Genomic DNA, 21,676 nt, shown 5'->3' with positions numbered 1-21,676 from the left:
TAACCCCCTAAATGCCAGAGTGGCATATAGGGGTATAAGGCATTTCTGGAGGCAGAGTGCTCTATACAATGCCTTTTAACTCCCTTAATGCCACTCTGCCTCCTGAAATGCCTTATACCTCCCTATATGCCACTCTGCCCCATAATATGCATTTTAACCCAGTAAATGCCAGAATGGGATATAGGGGTATAAGGCATTTCTGGAGGCAGAGTGGCATATAGGGGGTCAAAAGGCATACCATGGGGCACAGTGGCATATAGAGGGTTAAAAGGCATATCATGGGCCACAGTGCCATATTGGTGTGGCAAGCCTGGGGGCAGATGTGCGTAACTGGGGGACAGGCTGGAAAATACAAGAAATAAAAACAAAAAAAATATTTTTCACAATCATAGCTTTTATTAAAAAAAATAGTTTACATGAATTAACATTTACTGGTAAAACTTTTTTCCTTTAGGGTCGTCTTATATTCAGGCTTTTTCTTTTTTCCTAAGTTAATATTCAGATTTTGGGGGGTCGTCTTATAATCAGGGTCGTCTTATAATCGAGCAAATACGGTATATAAAGCACTTTCAAAAGATGGTCAGCACAGCACTCCAGGTCTTTAAATTAACAATCTCTCTTTATTTAAACAAAGTCAACGTTTCAGTCATTACTGACTTTCCTCAGGACATATATATATACGATTGCAAACAGCAATCACACTCCTATCATGCCCAGTTAACCAGTACATGCTAGAACCTGGGCATCATAGAAGTGTGATTGCTGTTAACAATTATATATATATATATATATATATATATATATATATATATATATATGTATATATATTAATATTGTTATTGATTTTTATTGTCTAATTTTGGTGTGTTACTTACTTTTAATAAAAGTGTTTTGTTTTTTTAAAGGTGTTTTTCGGTTTCGGCTAAGTGAATGCTGAATTTTTGGTTTTCGGTCCAGAATTTTCATTTTGGTGCATCCCTACTATATACTTAGCCAGACACCGAAGTGGTAGGCCTACACCACATCAATGTTTGGCTTAGTATATAGTGATAGGGGTTAGGCTGCATTATTGTCAATGTCTGGCTCAATGTATAGTGATAGGTGTTCTGCTGTACCACCGTCAATGTGTGCCTCAGTACATAGTGATAGGTGATATGGTGTACCCCCATCAATGTTTGCCTCAGTATATAGTGATAGGTGTTATGCTGTACTCCCGTTAATGTTTGCCTCAGTATATAGTGATAGGTGTTATGCTGTACCACCGTCAGTGCGTGCCTCAGTATATAATGATAACAGTTATGCTGTACCACCGTCAATGTTTGCCTCAGTACATAATACTAATTTTGCTGTACCACCGTCAATGTTTGCCTCAGTATATAATGATAGCAGTTATGCTGTAACATTGTCAATGTCTGCCTCAGTATATAGTGATAGGTGTTATGCTGTACCTCAGTCAATGTCTGCCTCAGTAAATAGTGATAGGTGTTATGCTGTACCCCTGTCAATGTTTCACTAACGATAGAAGCTATGCATTTTTAAATTGTGTGTGGGGGGGTCCCACATACAGGATCCACCCCAGGTGCCAAATACTCTAGGTACGCCCCTGTGTGGAAAGCATTTTTTTATGCTTTGTGTAGAATAACCTGTACTGATGCATGTGTCAGTGTGACAGAGCCTGTCCTGGTGTGTGTGTTTGGGTGTCGGTGTGGCAGAGCCTGTCCTGGTGTGTGTATGTGCGTTGGTGTTGGTGTGGCAGAGCCTGTCCTAATATGTGTGTGTTTGGGTGTCAGTGTGGCAGAGCCTGTCCTTGTGTATGTGTGTTTGGGTGTTGGTGTGGCAGAGCCTGTCTTGGTGTATGGTGTATGTGTGTTTGGGTTTTGGTGTGGCAGAGCCTGTCCTGGTGTGTGTTTGGACTTTGGTGTGGCAGAGCCTGTCCTGGTGTGTGTTTTTGTGTTTTGGTGTGGTAGAGCCTGTCCTGGTGTGTGTGTTGGTGTCGGTATGGCAGAGCCTGTCCTGGTGTGTGTTGGTGTGGCAGAGCCTGTCCTGATGTCTGTGTGTTTGGGTGTCAGTGTGGCAGAACCTGTCCTGGTGTGTGGGTGTTAGTGTCCATATGGCAGAGCCTGTCCTGGTGTGTGTTGGTGTGGCAGAGCCTGTCCTGATGTCTGTGTGTTTGGGTGTCGGTATGGCAGAACCTGTCCTGGTGTGTGGGTGTTAGTGTCCATATGGCAAAGCCTGTCCTGGTGTGTGGTTGCGTGTCGGTGTGGCAGAGCCTGTCCTGGTGTGTGTGTGTCTGGGTGTCGGTGTGGCAGAGCCTGTCCTACTATGTGTGTGTTTGGGTGTTGGTGTGGCAGAGCCTGTCTGGTGTATATGTGTTTGGGTTGCCCTGGTATGTGGCCCCACAACCCTAGGTGTTCAACACCCTGGAGAGTGCAGTTGCCCTGCACCAGGCCTTCTCCGCTCTAGCGCAATACCCCCTGAACTCCATCTTTGGGCGCTCTGGGTCATTACAGTCGTCTGTATGGACCCAGTCCCTGACATATCAGCAGATGTTGTCCAGAACAAAAGTGATATCCTGCAGGCACCCTGGAGCAGGCATGAGACATAGCTCTCCAGACGAATGTGCAGGATGGTGCTGGCTGGGAGTAGGGAAGCTAAGCAGAGTAAAAGCAGAAACATAGCAAGCAAGGGGGACCAAGCAAGGAACAGGGAGACCGAGCAACGTAGCCAGACAAGACATACATGTACAAGACACAACAAACGACAGAGAACAAGGCAAGGAACACAGGGGATAGAGTGAGGAGCCGAGATCCTCAGACGCTTCTCCTTTAAGCAAGCATTGGATATCTTAACTGGGACATGGGGAGAGGAGAGAGGAACCAAGATCCTCAGATGATTCAGGGAAAAGAGGGCAAAGGCACGTAAGAGACAGACAAACATGAATACAGGACTAGCCTAGGACTATGTCATAATAATTGGCGATTTAGTCATATCTTATGGCCATAGTATGCTTAGCCCACCACTACGCCAAAGTACTCCAATATTCGGTGGGTCCGAGCACTAAACCCTGCCTACTGAGTCACTAATAAACTGAAACTGAAACATTAAATCTAAACACAGAACCGAGAAGGACATACCTTAAGACTGCAGACTGAGACAAACATAACAAATGGGTGGGGCACACCATATAAAGGAAACAGAAGCTGAAGCTAAGAGCAGGACTGAAACAAAGTATCAGAAGTAAACAGCAGAGCACAGTTAAATACAGGAAAGGATTACAGCAAAGGGGGAACCTGTAGCGAGATAGGGGAAACTAGATATAAGCAGCTTCGCAGCCTGAATGGGGGCTGACACATCTATCTCCCAGGCTTGGCCTGACACCGACACGTGTTGACGGACGCTTGTTGATTATAGCTTTTGTTAAGGAACTTGTTAAAAGGATAAAAACATGTTTTGGATGTTAGGGTTCATAATCATTGTTAAGACTATCTTTAGCTACCAAAAAGTATAAGCCCTTATCCACAAGTATTTGCAAGCTGTTGATGGTTTCTTAAGAACAGCAGATCACAAGAGTTCAAGGCTTGAGTACTGGGTTTTCTGTGTTACTACTGAATCAATTACATATTTTTTATTCATACCCAGATCTTCATTCACACCCAGAGTTTGACATGTCTTTCAACTTTGCATAAGACCCTGTATAAATGCCTGGAACTAATAATTTCTTTATTTTTTGTAGCAGGAATAATATGCTATTTTTGATTTAATTAAAAGGAATGTTTCTGTGCTTCACTAGTGGGTTTTGATTATATTGCCTAAAGGTGTACACATACATATTTTTTATGTATTCTCACACCAAGTTTCAACCAGATAAAGTTGAGAAGAATGTTCAATCTTTCTCTGCCCTGTGTTCAACTAAACCATGCTATAATAAGAATAAATAATATTTGAATAATTTGTAATAATATGTAACTGAAGGGTGTGTAGTTATGTATTTGGGTCAGACGGGAAATGCTTACTGCAGGGGTTGTGAACCTTTTTTCTGCCAAGGGTCGTTTGGATATTTATAACATCATTCGCAGGTCATACAAAAGTATCAACTTAAAAATTAGCCCCACATTGTATATTTATCACACCAGACAGGCCTCCCTTTAGTATTGATTTATATGATCCCCCAACCAGCACCCCCTTGTGAATTAATACCCCCACACCCTTGCGTGTGGCCCACAGCCAGCCTCACATTGTGTATTTATGCTACCCCCCTTTAGTATCATGTCAGCCCTGGCACCCAGATTGCATCCACAGGACCTGCCTAGCATCCAGACTGGAAGCATAGGACTTGCCATCTTTGCCCCCAAACAGCCTCCATGTGCCATTCTTGCCTCAATCAGCCTCCCTGTGGCATGCTTCCCCCCACTCACACATTAATTCATTAATTCACTTATTCACAAATAATAATTCACTCATTCACGGATACTCACTCATTCCCTCATGCACAAATACTAATTCACAAATATTAATTAATTCATTCACTCATTCAGATACTCATTAATTCCCTCATCCACAGATAGTCATTCATTCACTCAATCACACATATTCATTGATACTCATTCATAACTAAAGAGGAAGAGGAGGGGAGAAATACAGAAAGGGGAGAGATAGGAAAAAGAGTCAGGTTAAGAGAAAGAGGAGGAGTGATAAAGAGGGGATACAATGTAGAGCTAAAGAGAAAGAGGAGGAGAGATAAAGAGAAGGGGTGGGAAGATAAATAGAACAAAGAGGAATGATAAAGAAAAAGTAGAGTGATGGAAAGAAGAGATAAAGAGAAAAAGGAGAAGAAGTAATGAAATGGGGGGATCAAAGAGAAAAGGGAGAGATCAAAAGAGGTAGATAGACATGAAAGAGGTGCGATAAAAAAGAGAGATAAAGAGAAATGAGAGAGATAATGGTAAAGTGGAGGGTCAAAGAGGGGGGAAGAGATAAAGGGTTGAGGTAAACAGGAAGATGAGGAGAGATAAAGAGCAAGCAGAGAGAGAAAATAAAAGGAGCAATAAAGTATGGGTGTTAAAAAGAACAAATAGAGGTAAAAAAAAGGACATATAAAGAGAATGGGAACGATAAAGAGACATGGGAGTGATAAACAGAAAAAGTGAGAATCAAAGAGAAAGGGAAGGATAAATAGAAAGGGAAGAGAGAGAGAGGGTGTTTATGTTTTTAAATTGTTTATGTTAGAGTAAGTATGTCTAAGGACAATCAAATGTGTGGATGCAAGGGAAAATGTAAGACAAGATGTTTATGTTTAAGGGCAAGTGTGAATGTGCGTTTATATGTATGTGTGTATGGGCAGGCAATTGTAAGAGTAGAGTATACTGTATGAATGTATAAGCAGACTAAGAGTTGCACTGACTGAGAGGAGACCTGAGACCAGTTTTGGTGCAATCTGGGCGCTGGGTAAATCCTGTGGATGCAATCTGGACAAATATTGTGTCTGTGTGTAGTATCTGGGTGCTTGGTGTACACTCTGGGTATTTGCAGGTATTTGTGTGTGCAGGTATATGCATGTATATACCGTATTTGCGTGATTATCAAACAACCCCCCAAAATTTGAATATTAATTTAGGAAAAAAAGAAAAAGCCTGAATATAAGACTACCCTATAGGATGACAGTTTTACTAGTAAATATTAATTCACATGTAAACCATTTTTTTATATTTAATACAAACATGATTGAGAAAATTGGTTGGATTATAAAACGACGTTGAATATAAGATGAGAGGTATTTTTCAGAGCATTTTTTTTGAGCAAGTATGTGTGATTAATGGAATGAATGAGTATTTAAATGTTTGTGAATGAGTGTGTGTGATAGCATGGATGTGTAAGGGGGGTGGTGGTGGTAGCATGGCATAGGGAGGCTGTAATCACACTACTATCATCCCCATGTTCCAGCATGTACTGGCTGCCTTGGCTTGATAGGAGTGTGATTGCTGTTAGCAGTTATATATATACATATATATACCTCCAGAAATGCATTTTAACCCCCTATATGCCACTCAGCCCCATGATAAGGCATATCATGGGGCAGAGGGGCAAATAGGGGGTTAAAAGGCATATCATGGGGCAGAGGGGCAAATAGGGGGTTAAAAGGCATATCATGGGGCAGAGGGGCAAATAGGGGGTTAAAAGGCATTTCATGGGGCAGAGTGGCATATAGGAGGGTATAAGACATTTCTGGAGGCAGAGTGGCATATAGAGGGTTAAAAGGCACATCATGGGGCAGAGTGGCAAATAGGGGGGTATAAGGCATTTCTAGGGGCAGAGTGGCAAGCCTGGGGGCAGATGTGCATAACTGGGGGGGGGGAGGTTGGCAAATAAAAGGAAAAAATATATATATATTTCTCAATCATAGCTTTTATTAAATCTGAAAATTAGTTTACATGAATTAATATTTACTAGTAAAACTTTTTTCCTATAGGGTAGTCTTATATTCAGGCTTTTTGTTTTTTTCCTAAATTAATATTTTGATTTTGGGGGGTCGTCTTATAATCAGGGTCGTCTTATAATCGAGCAAATACGGTATATATATATATATATATATATATATATATATATAGATACATTGTATATAATGATAATGCTTTATAACTGCCGCTACTTTTGTCCCCCATGGGCCTTGCTAAATATGATTGCTGGGGGACGCTACTGCTTCTGCCACAGTTCAATGTGATCTATTAACATACTTTTGTTTTTGTAAAATGTGAAGGCACACTGCCATCTGGTGTTAAATTCCGTTATGTACACTAGAAAAGTATAGTTAAAATGATACCATTTATTAGCTAACTGAGAGTTTGATTGCGAGCTTTCGAGACCAAGTTGTTAGGTCCCTTCCTCAGGCATTAATGAGGCCTTAGTGTACTTATGTACTTATGTACACTACTTACAAAACTTACTTAAACTGGATAAAGTCAAAGGCTGTAAATTCTTCAGCTTTCTGTGTATGGTAAAGCAGGATGAATTTAGGGAAAAACAACCTGTTTATGGTTATGAATTACATTTGGCAACATGTTCATGTTTGGCTGACTGAGGAAATCTTGTGGCGAACGGAGGAAAATATGGACACCAGAAACCTGACATGAAATATAGAAATAGGTTATGAAGTTACTATTTTTACAGCCTTTAAGATATTTTTTTTACTGACACATTATTTATAAACCATTGAATGATGCAATGTCTATATTCAACTAACCGTATTTGCTCAATTATAAGACGACCCCCCAAAATCTGAATATTAATTTATGAAAAAAAGAAAAAGCCTGAATATAAGACGACCCTACAGGAAAAAAGTTTTACCAGTAAATGTTAAATCATGTAAACTATGTGAACAGTTGTTTGTTAATGAAAGCTAAGATTGAGAAAAATATTTTATTTCCTTCTTTTTTTTACAACCTGCACATCTGCCCCCAGGCTTGCCACTCTGCCCCAGAAATGCCTTATACCCCCTATATGCCACTGTGCCGCGTAGAGCTCTATACGCTGCCCGGACTAAGCACCGGCAACTCAGAAGCACCGGTAAGTTTGGGGGGGGGACATAATACAGGAGGATCCAGGTCCCCTGCATCGCTGCGGGGGATCCAGATCTTAGTCTCATAGTCAGACCTATCTGAGGTCTGATTATAAGACGACCCCGATTATAAGACGAGGGGTTTTTTTCAGAGCATATACGGAAATTTAATTTCAACTTATATGGAACTATGTTTATAGATAGCTGGGGTGAACTAAATTCATAAAAACATTCCTTTAATTGTTTAGTGGCTAACTGGCTATACATAGTTTTACTGATCACAAACTGATCAGAGGATATACAATACGTAATAATGTTCAAAGTGCTCAAGTCCCTTTCTTGTGAAAAAAAAGTAGCCCATTAATGTTTTGATTATACAGGGTCCCATGCAAAGTGTAATCAAATGCATAGATGAAATAAGTCAGGGATGGATCAGGGATGACAAGGTGTACCTGACACTTAATTGCTGAATTCTCCCTAATGCGGCCCCCGGCGCAGCTGCTTGTTATGATTTTATGCTCACAAAAAATGATTGTAAAAAAAGAATAAAAAATATTAAGTTAAAAAAAATAAAAATGTAAAAAAAATGATTTGGGGGTCTCTAAAGGCAGATAAAAAAAGATCAAAATTGCCTAGAGACCCCCAAATTAAATTATTTAAACATAAAGTAGTTTAACTTTAAAAAAAAAAAAAGTTTAAATATTCTAGCTAAATGATCACTGTGGTAGCCAATGTTACCACAGCGATCATATAGCTATAAAAAGTCACATTTTTAAAAATGGGCGATACTAATTTTTAATCCTATGATCCCTTTGATCATGGGGTTAAATTTAGCCAACGGTAGAGGGAGGCAATTTTTGAAATCCTGATGAACTGCAAATATTATTAAAATCAGCCATTTAGCCTGTGCGGTACGTGAGTAACCATATCATCCCTGGAGCGCCTTGCATTTTTACGGCAAAACTTATTTTTGCTGTAAAAGTGATTTTTTTTTCTCCCTTTACCATCATTTCTTTGGGATTGTAAGGGGAAAGAATGGTGTGTGCTTCTGTGAGTGAATGTATGGAAAGAATGGCGTGTGCTTCTGTGAGTGAATGGAGATATGAAAGGCGTGTAGTGGTCAGTAATTAGGGTTGAAGCCTTGACGTGGCATTACTGCTCACGTTGGAAGTTAAATTATGGCACAAAAAGTACACATTTGCAAGAACTACACCCCTTGGCGCATCAAATGAGGGGCTGCATGTGTTTCTAATACAAACCTGGAGTGCGCAAGACACAAATGAACATGTCGCTATGGATAGAAAAAACATATTTTCAAGCCAAAGCGACATATTCCATCATTATTTGTGCACTCAACTTTTGTCCTAGAAATACATGTAGCCCCTCATTTGAAGCTCCAAGGGGTGTAGTTTCTTAAAATGGATGAATTGTCTGAATGAGGGAGAGCATGAGTTAATATGTGGATGATTTGTCTGAATGAGGGAGAGCATGAGTTAATGTGATTGTGTGTATCATAGATGTATAATTGTGGAAGGGCAAAGATGGCACTAGCAGGATGTTTGAGCCTTGGGGAACAGGATGGCACAGGCAGGGTGTATATGGGACAAAGATGGCAAATCTTATGTGTGTTATCTGGGTGCTGGCCAGGTTCTATGTGGGCAGCGTGGTTGGGGTGTGCAACCTGTGATCTATCCCTGTAATTTAGGGGGGTTTAAATATACCTTTAATGCCGTGTTTTTATGTGAATTCCAATTGATCTGTACCTGCAAAGCTGGGTTTGTGTGTTATTCTGTTGATTTGTATCTGCTATGCTATGTTTCCATAAATTATTTATGTATACCTGCAAACACAGGGTTTGTATGTCCTGTTCAGTTGATTAATACCTGCAATGCTGTTTTCATGTATTGATTTGATCTATACCTGCAATGCTACATTTCATATATTATTATTGTATACCTGCAAATACAGGATTTGTATGTCTGATTCTGTTTATTTGATATATACCTTCAGTGCTGAGATCACAAGTGAATTTCAATTGATCTATACATGCAAAGCTGGGTTTGTGTGTTAATGTGTTGATCTATACCTGCTATCGGCAGCAGGGTCTAATATATGTATATATATATATATATATATATATATATATATATATATATATATATATATTGGCAGCAGGGACTAATATTAGGCCCTGAAATCATTTAGTGGAAAAGTTAAGGTATTGTGTTGTTTAAAGGATTTCAAGGATTAGTCGTATTAAATTGTGGCTTCAGGCTTCCCATGTTGAATGATCAAGTATTGTATTGTCCAATAAAAAAAGTATCATTCCATAGCACATTACTTTTGGCAATATATATATATATATATATATATATATATATATATGTGTGTGTGTGTTTTTTCAGTGGTATGATTTAATGGTGGAAATTATTAATGCCCCCCCAGTTTGACTGTGGTATCTTGTGTGCCCCCCCTATATATTGTTTCTAGAGTCGCCACTGTACAGGGACAAACACTATACACGGGAAAAAGCATTGATATATATATATATATATATATATATATATGTGTGTGTGTGTGTTTTTTCAGTGGTATGATTTAATGGTGGAAATTATTAATGCCCCCCCAGTTTGACTGTGGTATCTTGTGTGCCCCCCCTATATATTGTTTCTAGAGTCGCCACTGTACAGGGACAAACACTATACACGGGAAAAAGCATTGAATGCCGCCGACCTTCCCAAAACCAGTTTACAGCACATTTCATAGATGGGATTAGGGGCAATGGGGTGCAGAATTACATTTATTGATGCTTTATTGTAGGGATTTTCGAAAAGTGGATATTGGAGTACTTAGAACATTTTGTAAATCTTTTCACAAAACCTCCCATCTGCGTAAGTAGTGCTTAAACTTAAAATATATTCTTGCTGACATCACAATGCACATAACTGTTTATATACTGGAGTGTTGTATTAACCCCTTAAAGACAATGGGTGGTCCCTAAACCCATTGAAAACAATGCATTTTGAGCCCGTACATGTAGGGGCTTTGTCATTAAGGGGTTAAGTCATGATACATCACTGACTGAGAAAACTTTGGGCATAAACACATTATTTTTCTGCGGGAAGAAAAGTGAAATTATTTTCCCTTTTTAGAATATTCTACCCACTTCTACCTAGATCAACAAGAATTGAGCGGTAGGTAAAGGGCCCCCAAGTTCTAGGGGCCCTGTGGTGAATCACATTGCTGCCAGCAATGTGCTTCACCACAAAGCCTCTAAAAAATAGTAGCGTATCTATAGGGGAGGGGGCAGCAAAGAGGCCGCCTCTCCTGGGCCAGTCTTCAGGGGAGTGCCGAGGCAGCTGCAACATTGTGATCTCCCCAACAAGCCCTGCTCATTGGGTGCCCCTGTGGGCAGTACGCACCCAGGCATTATGAGTGCTGCTCTAGGTAGGAGGTGTCCAATGAGCAGGGCTGGTTGGGGAGATCACATCCCCCTCTAGCAGGCCCAAAATTTGGGAACGCAAGGTCTGTCACTTCTGACCTCAGTCAGTGTATCCCTAAAACTGCAGCTCTTGTGGGGTGTTCCCAGTCTGCAGTGGTCCGTACCTATCAAAAGTGGTGCAAGGAAGACAAAGAGGTGAACCGGGCACAGAGTCATGGACGGCCAGGGTTCATTGATGCACGTAGGAGCGAAGGCTGGCCTTTGTGGTCAAATTGCTGAAAAACTTATCAGAACACACAGTGCATCCCAGTTTGTTACGTATCAGACTGCATAGCTGCCTACCAGTCAGGGTGTCCATGCTAACCCCTGTCCACTGCCGAAATCGGCTACAATGAGCACGTGGGCATAATAACTGGAAAACGGAGTAACAGAAGAAGGCCTGTTCTTATTAATCAAATTTTTCCTTTACATCACATGGATGGCCAGGCCTTAAAGGATCTGCTTCCAAGGTCTTGGTGCCAGATACCACAGCACACCTTCAGAGGTCTAGGGGAGTCCATGCATCGACGGGTCAGGACTATTTTGGCGGCGAAAGGGGGACCTACAAAATATCAGGCTGGTGGTAATAATGTTATGGCTGATCGGTGTAAAAGCTGTGTATGCTGTTGGTGTTCCTTTAATTAAGGAACATTTTTAGCATTTGGTGGAGGTCAGTAAGGTGGTACAAATGTCCCTGGCAGTGAAAGGTTATCAGAATATTGTATGGTTTAAATGCTGCACATGTCTTTTGTAATTAGTTTGTAGTATTTAATGTGTAACCTGGCCTGAAATTGGCTAAACATTCAAATTATTTTACAAGTGTGAGATACATAAAAGGTTAAACCTGTAGGTCCGGGAATTAGAGGGGCGGCTCCTTTCACTCTCTGATATTCTTGCTTCATCTCATCATAAGGCTCTTGAAGTATTCTAATGGAGCAATGTTACGCTTTCAATGCATTGGAAGTAATGAAATGCTTCTGGCTGTATATGTGCACCATTGATTCTAGATAATGAACTGCTCTTTAATGTTAGATCACAGTAATGAAAAGCTGCTAAGCACATCTTTCCTCTTGGTCTGTTGACGCTGGCTCTGGGCTATTATTTACCCATTAACATCTTGTCTGCCACAAGTGTGTATTGTTCTTTGTGCCCTATCCTGGCCTAATGTGCAGACAATATTTTGTAAACCGTAAATGGTCGTCTGGTAGTATGTAAGATGTTCATTTGTTTATTTCTCTTTTTTTTCCATGGTGATTGCTCTACATGTTGCCCTAGGGTTGGTTTAGACATGGTATAATAGAGTAAGAGTAAGTACCTTCACCAAGCAGAATATTCAGGCAGTTCCAGTCTCAGTGACGACCATAGGATATGTTATTCAACAGTTATTTGTACAACCCAGTGAAATGAAAAGCAGATCAAATGTAGAGTCGACAAAAAATGGATGGGCGGCAATCATCACTAAGTTTTTGAAATTTAGTAATTTACTAACACTTAGTTGGGTAGCTATTATCTGAGAAAACAAAAATGCTACTGTATGTCTTTGGCTATAGCCCCCTCCAAACTGGTGATTAGATACCATATACCGTATTTGCTCGATTATAAGACGAGGTTTTTTTCAGAGCAAATGCTCTGAAAAATACCCCTCGTCTTCTAATCGGGGTCGTCTTCTAATCAGACCTCAAATAGAGGTCTGATTATGAGACTAAGATCCAGATCCCCCGCACCGCTGCAGGGGACCTGGATCCTCCTGTCTCCCCCCCCCCACACTTACTTACCGGTGCTTCCTGCTGTATTGCCGGGGCAGCGGGTTGACGTCTACGCGATCCGCGTAGACAACGTCCGCTGCAGCCGGAAGGAGGTGTGGCTAGCAGCGGGGGTTGTCTGCGTCCGTCGCGGATACCTTCCCCGACTGTCAGAAATCAGAGTTCCCCGCACAGGTGCCGGAACTCTGATCTCTGACAGCCGGGAAAGGTATCCGCGACGGACGCAGACAACCCCCCGCTGCCAACTCCACCTCCTTCCGGCTGCAGCGGAAGGAGACGTCAACCCGCTGCCCCGGCAATACAGCAGGAATTTGGAAGCACCGGTAAGTGTGTGTGCGTGTGTGTGTTAAATGGGGGACATAGGGCATTTCTGGAATGCCTTATACCCCTATATGCCACTCTGGCACTTAGGGGGTTAAAAGGCATATTATGGGGCAGAGTGGCATATAGGGAGTTATAAGGCATTTCAGGAAGCAGAGTGGCGTTAAGGGGGCATTTAATAGAGCACTCTGCCTCCTGAAATGCCTTATAGAGTGCTCTATACAATGCCTTTTAACTCCCTTAATGCCACTGCCTCCTGGAATGCCTTATACCTCCCTATATGCCACTCTGCCCCATAATATGCATTTTAACCCCCTAAATGCCAGAATGGGATATAGGGGTATAAGGCATTTCTGGAGGCAGAGTGGCACATAGGGGGTCAAAAGGCATACCATGGGGCACAGTGGCATATAGAGGGTTAAAAGGCATATCATGGGCCACAGTGCCATATTGGTGTGGCAAGCCTGGGGGCAGATGTCCGTAACTGGGGGACAGGTTGGAAAATACAAGGAAATAAAAACAAAAAAAATATTTTTCTCAATCATAGCTTTTATTTAAAAAAATAGTTTACATGAATTAACATTTACTGGTAAAACTTTTTTCCTTTAGGGTCGTCTTATATTCAGGCTTTTTCTTTTTTTCCTAAGTTAATATTCAGATTTTGGGGGGTCGTCTTATAATCAGGGTCGTCTTATAATCGAGCAAATACGGTATATCGGCGTATAGCACCCAGTACCGGAAGTGAGGGGGATGTGGCTGCAAATCGTGCGGCTCTAGGATTCATCGGCATATAACATTATTATTTGTATTGATTGGATTTCAGGTAAGAGTGCAAGATTTGGAAGATTTGCTATCAAAAATTTCCAGTGAAGGATCATCAAAAATCCATAGACAAATCCCAGTGCACTTTAGCCAGTGTTACTAAACCAGTTGTCATAAATTACGTACGGTTAATAGTTAGGATTATTCTTTATAATATACTCTAGAACTTGGGTTTATGTTCTTGAACTAGTTATGTGTTTTGAAATAGGATACATTTGTATTATAGGCGAAAAGGCTTGAAGAAGTGGCCAAGTCCTAATGATAACCCTTGTAGCCCAGTATGTTGTAGATTGAGGTGATCATGGACGGACATTTAGGTGCATGAATTAGATGTCTGTTAAATACCAAGGCATATTTAGTATTTACCTTTAAATTGTCACTTAATGAGCACATTTTCATGGAGAGCAGGCCTTTTTAAAGCTTCTATTTATTTGAACTCTACTCCATTGTAATAATGATACAGAATCCATTATGGTAATAATAAATATACCTTTATTGTATAATTGAATTCTATGAGATTGCAAGCTCTTAAAACAACTTAAGCTTCTGTCATACATCTCTATAACATGGTCAATACAATTCTATACCTCTATTTACCTTTTTGGCTAATATGTGTTGAAAGAATGTTAATTTTGTGTCATCTGCAAACACTGACACATGGCTTTCAATACTCATTGCAAGATGAATAATAACGACATTTAAGAACAGTTGTCCAGGAACTCTGCTTTAGTCCAATTTTCAATTAACAATATAGTCAAACAATATCTCTTTGAATTTGTACAGTAACCTTTTATGAGGAACTGTATCCCTATGCCTTTGCAAAATCCAAATAAATCGCATCTACTGAAAGAACCTACACTATATATTTGCTCACTTCTAAATAGAATCCAATGAAATTAGTCTGAAATATTCAGACCAGTCCTTCATAAACCCAAATTAGCTCTTACTACTGAAGTTAATAGTCCTTTCTCGCTAAAAAAGGAAGGATGTTTACTGACAGATTACAGTCTTTGTTAACCACATTTGAAGAAGGGAACTCTGGGGTTTTGAAGGATTTTTCTGACTTTTTATGTTCCTCTATGAATATCAATATAAAGGTATCACCAATACAGTAATAGGCATTTTTTTGTAGTCCTAATGACCGAATGGTGACAGTAGTCCACACGGGTGAGCAACTGGTTAAAAGACAGGATGCTGCTACAAACAGTAATTGATACAGTTAAAACCCAGGGTTTGTGTCTTGTTTTAGACATTGCAGGGTAATGAACTAAATGAATAAAGACAGAATTATGTATTATATTTGGAATTCGCAGAATGGCACACATTCACAAGGTTCAATACAAATAGTGCAAAAACAAAAGCAACAATATGGTACTAATGCTTCTATTAAATTACTTGGAAACACACAATCCCAGTTAATGCATTTTGTATTAGGTCGTGTGACTTTAAGATGGTTGTATAACAGAACCCAATCAGTATGCAGGTATTGAACGCGAGCTATGGAATCGAATACACAATACTTAGTGCAGAAATGATGCACACAACCTTGGCAAAGCATTACGTACCCTTCAGTTTGAAGCTAAATCTAAAAAACAAAATGCTACAAAAGCCTTTCCTTTTGTGTTCGTCATCAGAATAATCAATCTTTCTATAGAAAAATGTAGCCCACGGAACAGCGCAGCTAAGTGGAAAGGGCCTTGACTAGGCTTGGAGGTGGGCTTAGGGTAATAGATTTAAGGGGTATTGGTCAGTTGACCTATATATAAATTTTGTCATTTCAGAATTTATTTTATCTTCTTAATTGAATACCCTCCACATTTTTTGGTAGGGTAGCTGTTTCTTTCCTTCAGTGTCGCAGTGGCAGGCCGCTAAGAGTAAGGAGGTGGGTGGAATAGTGGTTTCTGAGTATAATTAGGAGGTTGGTGTATGTGGGTATTGGTGGTTTCAGGTTAGCCTATGGCTGAGAACCTGGTGGGGAACAGGAGCATCTCGATATGCTCTTATCCTGGTTGTTTTTATATTATTGTGTTGCTATAAGTATGGGGATGGATGCCATTTTCAGTGGATAACTTGTGGAGGAAAGGGGTGCAGCCTTCTATTATGTTTGGATGTTATGGTGACAATGACTTTATTGTTGTAACTGAATTAATTGTCCTGTTTCCCTGTACATATTAAACCGTGGCCAATTGTTACCCATCAGCATGGTGTCAGTGTCCTTTATTACAGTGTGGGGGGGTCACTAGGCACCAGGTCTACAAATCACAGTCAAGTATATGTTGTTTTATACTTAATCCACTAACAAGGACAAAACATTTCTAAACAGGACTTATAGAATACCTTCTCTTGCCTTTTAATTCATCGGGGTGTATTCACAAAAGGCAAAAGTCTACTAGGTGCTTGATAATTCCCAGCTATACATTTAAGCTTCTTGGATCTTACATTTTGTAACATATGGAGGAAGACTCGGAGAGATCCAGCAGCAGCCTAGTCTCTGGCAAGTTTAATACAAATGGTACTCACAGCTGAGTAGCTGTGCTCGGGTAAGCTGACTGATGGCGTAATTGTAGTCGATGGCTGAATATGGGGGGTTGCACATCAGATCAAGTGAGTGTATGGTACCATTGGCCAGTGGTCCACCCAGTGTGTGCCAAATGGCCAGTATGGTTCTGCTAGTACTGGATTACTTTTTAACCCAATAGAGTAGCAGGAGACGTTCAGTGGGATAAATGTAATGTAGAACAGCTAATGGAGTTCTATGTTAAGCAATACAGCCATGTTAACATCAGATCAAATGGTGTGATGGACTTTCCAGTGTATTGAGTATATTGTTCATAGTCCTGGATAGATCTAATACTAATAACAGGGCCTCAACCTAGGACATGGTGAGCAAATGACAGGATCTTTTATAAGCAAGAAAATAAGGGTTATATCTCGCCAATGAGACTTCTTCCAATATCAGGCGGTGCACCTATAAATATGTTATAAGAGGCCATTTAATACCAAATGTGAATGAGGGTTGAGCCTACAAGAATTAGTTTACTCTATAACTTGGTGAGAGAAAACAAAGCAGAACCATCCATTGATAAAAACAAAAGAAATTCAAGATGTTAAACATAATATTAACAATACTATAATAGATATTATTATTTATAAAATTGAAAATTATAGATTATTGGAATATATAGACTATATAGAATGTTACAGTCATTTGCTTACCACAGACACTTAATGTCCTCTGTGCATCACCTTCCTGAAATAAAAATATTGATTTGCTTAGTGGATTTTGCTAATGAAGATGGAATATATCTGGACAGAGCACATAAAAATGTCTCTTCCCTGTTTTTGCATTCTGGCTGGCTGAGCTTGTGTCTCATTATAGCTGTCTCACCCATTTCTGTGATTGTATGGAACTTGCCCACCTCAATATCTATTCTTGGGTGCCATGTCACCATTAAAATTCTTTTCACCCGGGGGGGTCATAGCATTGCCAGATTATAGTGGGCTTTAAAGGCACCTCATGAATCATTCAGCTGCTGCTACAAGGACAGATATGTAGCTGCAGCAACCTTTCAGTCAAAGCTTTTTTTAAGCATTAGCTATAACATTTTGCACTCATAACTTCATTTAATTTCAACAACTATAAGAAGTATGTAAAACATGCAATGCATTTTCCAGCAAAAGTAGGGTTTTTGATTTTCTAAATGGATCAAGATTTGTAAATAAGAAAATGTGATTTAATTATGATATGATTGAATAAAATCAAAGATTTAAATTTTCAATGTATTGTCTTTGAGATCACAAATAATCTAGGCTGTTTATGCAAGTACTATATTGGGACCCCCTGTTATCTTATGAACCAGATATGTACAGACTTTAATCCATTTTTGGCCCATATGGTTCAGTAAAGCAAAGCCACAATTGAACAGTCAGTTCAATTAGAGTCTGGCTGTGCATGGAGACAAAAATAACCCTATATATCAATAAAATACTCTGGAAAGTATTTATTTAATATAATAGGAGGCAGTCATGGGTAGACTTGGGCATCGGCAAAGTCTTCGTGTTCATGTACATCTTTGAGGAAAAATAATCTTCGTATTCTACGAATATTTGGCCGTTAATGTGCTTTTTGGGGGCAAATATTCGTAAATGTTCTTCTAATTCATTTTTCTCTTCATTTTCTGCCGTTTTTTTAGCATATATTCTTAAATCTTCTTATAGCAAGGGTTAATATGGGAGTTCGTAGGATCGCACAAGGATTTAAAGGTCTGTAAAAGTGACTCTATTGGTCGCCGGCAGGGGGCTCGTCTGGCATTACCAATGAAGGGCAGCTGTTGTTTAGGGGTACAACAACCCGCTCAGAGCAGATCAGACTGTGGAGGGAGTGAGGTAGGGGAAACAGGGATTTTAGTCCCCCTGGCAAAGTGAAGGGCAAGGTATACTTCGGAGCAGGTTGGCCTAGGGAGACCAATGGCTTTGGCACCAGGATTTAAAGGCCCGTAAGAGCAACTTTATTGGTTGCCCACACGGAGGATCATCTGGCATCAACCAGTGAAGAGCAGCTGCCCAGACGAGAACAAATATGAAACAAATATTAAATGTAAGAAAATCATAATGACAAGCTGTATAAGTTTTAGATAAATTACTGTTGACTGCAAGGGTGTGTACATGATGTCAGCAATAGACTGTGAGTCCACAGTGGCAGTACATGTAACAAGTGACATAGTTTCTCAACCTCTCAAAGTACATAGTTTGATACAACAGGCACAATGGGTGTATTGTCTGAAACTGTACTAGGTTATCCTTGAACCAAAAATGTACTATGAAAAGTGTCATTTATATGATTCAATGGTACTATTCAATTTATTTGGATAATATATAAAGTCAGACAAAGTAAAGGAAGCTAAAATTTGAATTTAGTCTAGTCTACTTTTCCAAAATATGTAATCAGTCTAAACTGAGATGAGCCTGCAAAGCAATACCAGGAGAAAGTCACCTGCAGTTTCCAAAAAACATAAAATTATTTAGAAACGCGTAGAACCAGCAATTAGCATATTCTTAATTGTGCCCTGCAATCCTCCAAAGTTCATGAAAAACATCTATGGATTTCAAGGTGCAGCTCAATACATTTTGGTGGATTTCTTTGCAGTTGCATGTATCCTAGGCATGAAATCCTTAGCAAAGCTGAAGCATTGGTGATAAAAGTGCAAAAAATGGATACATGACATGCATTTGAATACTTCCTGTCAAAAGCCTTTGCTACACATGCAGTACTACCCATTTACAGTGTAGGTATTTGTAAGCTGGTGTGTGTATATGTGTGTTTAAAGGCAAGGTAGGTGTATATGCGTATTAATGGGCAGGTGTGTGTAAAGGCAGTGTGTAAGGGCGGTAGCGTGTAAGGGCAGTGTATGCATATGTGTGTTTATGGGCAGTGTGTAAGGGCAGTGTAAATAAAATAACCTCTCTAAAAAAATAGCCGGGGGGGGGGCACAATTTTCCATTCTTGCCTAGGGCACAAAAGGAGCTAGCTATGGCTCTGAGCACAACAGATATAGAAGGTTACCAAAAAATAACTTGTATAACTCCTGTATAAGGAATCCTCTAGCCAAGCTTAGAAAAATGAGTTTAGGATTAGAGAGTGGATGTCATGCCCCATCCAGGCTGCTGAGCTACATATCTCTGTTTTTTCTTTTTTCGCTAAAGTCTGTTCCTGGATTTCCTTGTGCTCTGCTCTGTGCTTCTGATTCTTTGATTATAGCCCTGCTCTTTGCTTCAGCTCTGTTTCCTTTATAAGGTGTGCCCACCTGTTTGTTATGTTTGTCTCAGTCTACAGTCTAAAAGTATGTCCTTCTTGGTTCTGTGTTTAGGTTCAATGTTTAGATTTAGCTTATTCGTAATTCAGTAGGCAGGGTTTAACGTTAGGACTCACCGAATATTGGAGTACTGTGGCATAGTGGTGGGCTAAGCATACTATGGCCATATGGTGTGATGGAATCTCCAATTGTTATCTTATTGTCCTAGGCTAGTTCCTGTACTTATCTGTCAGACTTTTATGTGACTTTTATGTGCCTATTCCCTGAATCATCTGAAGATCTTGGTTCCTCTCTCCTCTCCCCATGTCCCCGTTAAGATTTCCTATCCTTGCTTAAAGGAGAAGCGTCTAAAGATCTCGGCTTCTTACTCCATCCCCATGTGTCCTGTACATGTATGTATTGTCTGATTATGTTTCTTGCTCGGTCTCCCTGTTCCTTGCTCTGTTCCCTCTTGCTTGTTCTGTTCCCCTTGCTCGCTATGTTTTAGCTGTTACTCTGCTTAGCTTCCATACTCCCAGCCTGCAGCTTTATGCACATGATTCTAGTGCTATGTCTCCTGCCTGCTCCAGGGTGCCTGCAGGATATCACTTTGTTTTGTTATGGACAACATCCACTACTATGTCAGGGCGCTGGTGTGTGACTGCACAACCCTAGGTGCATTCGCCCAGCACAAGGTCCTGTGGCTCCGCTTCTGCATCCTGAACTCCTGAACACAATCTTTGGGTGCTCTGGGTCATTACAGTTGTCTGTATGGACCCAGTTCCTGACAGCAGATCACATCCAGCAGACCCAGATATTTATGGATCTAATATAATCTATGGACATCACGTAACTTTTCATAGAACAGCATGGAGTATCATTCATGATGAAGACATGTAACCCAGGAGATATACATACAGCCTTATCATGTAACAACATTTGCCCTTTACAACAGAAAAAATGGACAGACTAGAGTGCTGTGAAAAAGTATTTGTACCCTTCCTGATTTCATGCATGTGTACCTGTGTTTGTGTAAGAGCACGGGGAGAGTCATTATTTACAAATGTGAAAAACTTTGCACACAGAATTATGCTCCGTGCTCACACATACACACACACCATTACAAATCCATCATCACACATTCATGCATTCATTTATACATAGAAAAAAAACAAAAACAAAAAACATACATCCCACCTTCCACCTTACCTCTCTCCGCTCCTTCACGGGACGTAATTTGACCCCGATACGCTTCTGTATTCCCGGGCCAGTTTAAACTAATTTAGAAAGGACCCTACAGACCTGGATTGGTGCGGTCCAGGTCGGAAGGGTCCTTTCTAAACTATTTTGAATCGGTATTAGGAGACAGGAACAAGGGGTCACACTGGGCCCCCTCAAGGCACAGGCCCCGTTGCATCTGCAGTTACGCCAGTGTGTTCACAATTTCAGTAAATAAGAAAAGACTGTGCAAAAATGGCATCTATGGGAGAATTCCAAGATGAAAACCACTGCTGACCAAAAAGAACTCAAAGGATCATCTTACATTTGCCAAACAATCTTGATGACTTACAAGACTTTTGGGATAATATTCTGTGCATTGATAAGTCAAAAGTGGAAGACATGGGTCCTGTTACATCTGATGAAAAACTAACACAGCATTCCGCAATCAGAACCGCCAAACACAGTGGTGATCATAAGGTGATCTGGGGCTGCTGGGTGATCTGGGGGTAGCAACAATGTACTCCCACTGCATCTACAATAATAAACTAGCCACTAATAAATCCATGTCTGTTCAAGTAGTTATTTTTGGGCACACAGACTAATTTTTTATTAGTGCAAATGAAATTATTTAAGCCTCTGGAGTCACATACCATATTTAGAGCACTTTGATGCACCCAATCCATGGGAAAAAGATCATTGTTATTATTACCGATACTGATTGAAA

This window comes from Sceloporus occidentalis, unplaced genomic scaffold (genome assembly GCF_023333645.1).
Source record: "Sceloporus occidentalis isolate IW3139 unplaced genomic scaffold, rSceOcc1.0.p SCAF_60, whole genome shotgun sequence".
Taxonomy (NCBI): Eukaryota; Metazoa; Chordata; class Lepidosauria; order Squamata; family Phrynosomatidae; genus Sceloporus; species Sceloporus occidentalis.
Note: the sequence above shows the minus strand (reverse complement) of the source record.